This window comes from Rhinopithecus bieti, unplaced genomic scaffold (assembly GCF_001698545.2).
Source record: "Rhinopithecus bieti isolate Rb0 unplaced genomic scaffold, ASM169854v2 scaffold_32096, whole genome shotgun sequence".
NCBI classification, from domain to species: domain Eukaryota; kingdom Metazoa; phylum Chordata; class Mammalia; order Primates; family Cercopithecidae; genus Rhinopithecus; species Rhinopithecus bieti.
The window spans coordinates 607904-610151 of NW_016813886.1; positions in this window are offsets into that span (position 1 = coordinate 607904).

Below are 2248 nucleotides of genomic sequence, written 5' to 3' on the forward strand. Positions count from 1 at the left end.
AGTCAGCCTAGAGGATTTTTGGGGCAGTGAGACTGTTCTGTATCATACTGTAACACTGGATGTCATCATACATTTGTCTAAACCCATAGAATGTACAAGAATGAACCCTATCGTAAACTATGGACTTTAGGTGATTATTTTGTGTCAATGTGGGTTCACTGGTTGTAACAAATGTACCACTGTGGTGGCAGATGTAGATAATGGAAAAAACTGTGCATGTGTGTGGGCAGGGGGACGTAAGGAAACTCCACGTACTTTCTGTTCAATTTTTCTGTGAACCTAAAATTGCTCTAAAAAATAAATTCTATTGAAAAAAGCAGAAATCATAAAGAAAAAAGATAGTCACAATAAAGTTAGTTTTTTATTCATCAAAAGTACCACCAAAATGGGAAAAGACAAACCACATTGGTCTTGATGGGAGAAGGTATCTGCAAACATTAAACCAACAAGAACTGGTATCCAGAATACATGAAGAATCCCTAGGAACTGGTAAAAATGAACAAAAAGACTAGCGATAAATCGTAACTACAGTTCATGCCTAAAGCCCACTAAATTGGCAAGAATTAATAAGCCCAACAAAATTAAGTACTGTCAAGGATGCAAAATGAACTCACCCAGTGCTGGAAGGTGGTCCACTTTGGAAAGTTAAACATGCACACAACTGATGGCTCAGCATTTTTACTCCTGGAGAAATTCTGGTACACTTAAAAGAGATGTTCACGATAACACTCATGTTAACAGCAAAAGCAAACCACAAAAGTCTACACAGAACCCAAAGAGTTACCAACAAGAGAATATAAAAACAAACTGGAAACAACCGAAGTATCTTAGTATAGTAGTACATTCATACTGAAGGGGTTAAAATATGCCATTCTGGCATACTATTTAAATTAAAGACACATGAAAAACAGCAGGTACAAAAAGGTGACTGACCTTCGTGCTGTTTAAGAGCAGGAGATGGATTCCAGTGTGAAAGACACTATACTAGAAGGAAAGGCATCAAACATCTTTATCTTCAATGACAAGAAGTTTGAGACCAGGAGAATATTGTATAGACCTTGTTAGAATAACTATTTTTTAAGCCGCCCACAAAATATAGTCACATTTTCACAGTTTACTAGTCTTTGTCCCAATTCAGTATTTAAGTAACTGACTCTACTTCTTTTGTTTTTTATTTCTTTATGAGGGCTCCTGCGCCACATAAAATTTGTATTACATAGATTTATATGCTTTTCTCTTGTTAATCTATCCTATGCCAATTTAATCTTCAAGCCCAGCTGGGACCCTGAGAAGATGGGAAGGAGTTTTCCCCCTCCCTACAGTACAATGAAATACTATTCAATAATAAAAATTAACTAATTCTGAGAATAACATGAGTGAACTTCAGAAACACTGAATGAAAGAGAATATATAATGAAGTAATAATGTATATAAATTCAAAACCAGGCAAAACAGTCTGTTGGGAGATACGTAACTGGGAAAACTATGAAGAAAAGCAAGTAAAAACTATCACAAAAATCAGAGCATGACTATTATGGAGAGGGTGAGTGCAGGTGATCAAGAAGGGGCACAAGGGACCTGTCCCCTGGTAATGCCCCATATTTTAACCTGAACAGCTGCGGCACTGCTGTTTTATTTTTAAAGTACACAATTACATGTGTAATGTTCTGTCTTTATACTTTACAACAGAAATAAATTTATCACATTTTCATTTAACTTTTGATAATAAAATACTTTATTGGTACCATTTAATAAATGTCAAAAACATATAACATTTCCATTGCTTAGCTTCCATCTTTAAACTACAAGCTAGTTTAAAAACAACAGGAACGAAAGTAAACTCATTTGATTCTCTCAAAAAACAAGCTGTAACTTACCTTTGCGAATAATTAAGTTCTCTCACTTTAAATATCATAATTCAATGGTTTTCATAATAAATAATTATAATAATACATAAAAGGAGACAGTGGCCTGAATTATTTTGCAGAGAACATTTCACATATCTTTAAAAAAATCACGGGCCGGACGCGGTGGCTCAAGCCTGTAATCCCAGCACTTTGGGAGGCCGAGATGGGCAGATCACAAGGTCAGGAGATTGAGACCATCCTGGCTAACATGGTGAAACCCTGTCTCTACTAAAAAATACAAAAACCAGCCGGGCGAGGTGGTGGGCGCCTGTAGTCCCAGCTACTCGGGAGGCTGAGGCAGGAGAATGGCGTGAACCCGGGAGGCGGAGCTTGCAGTGAGC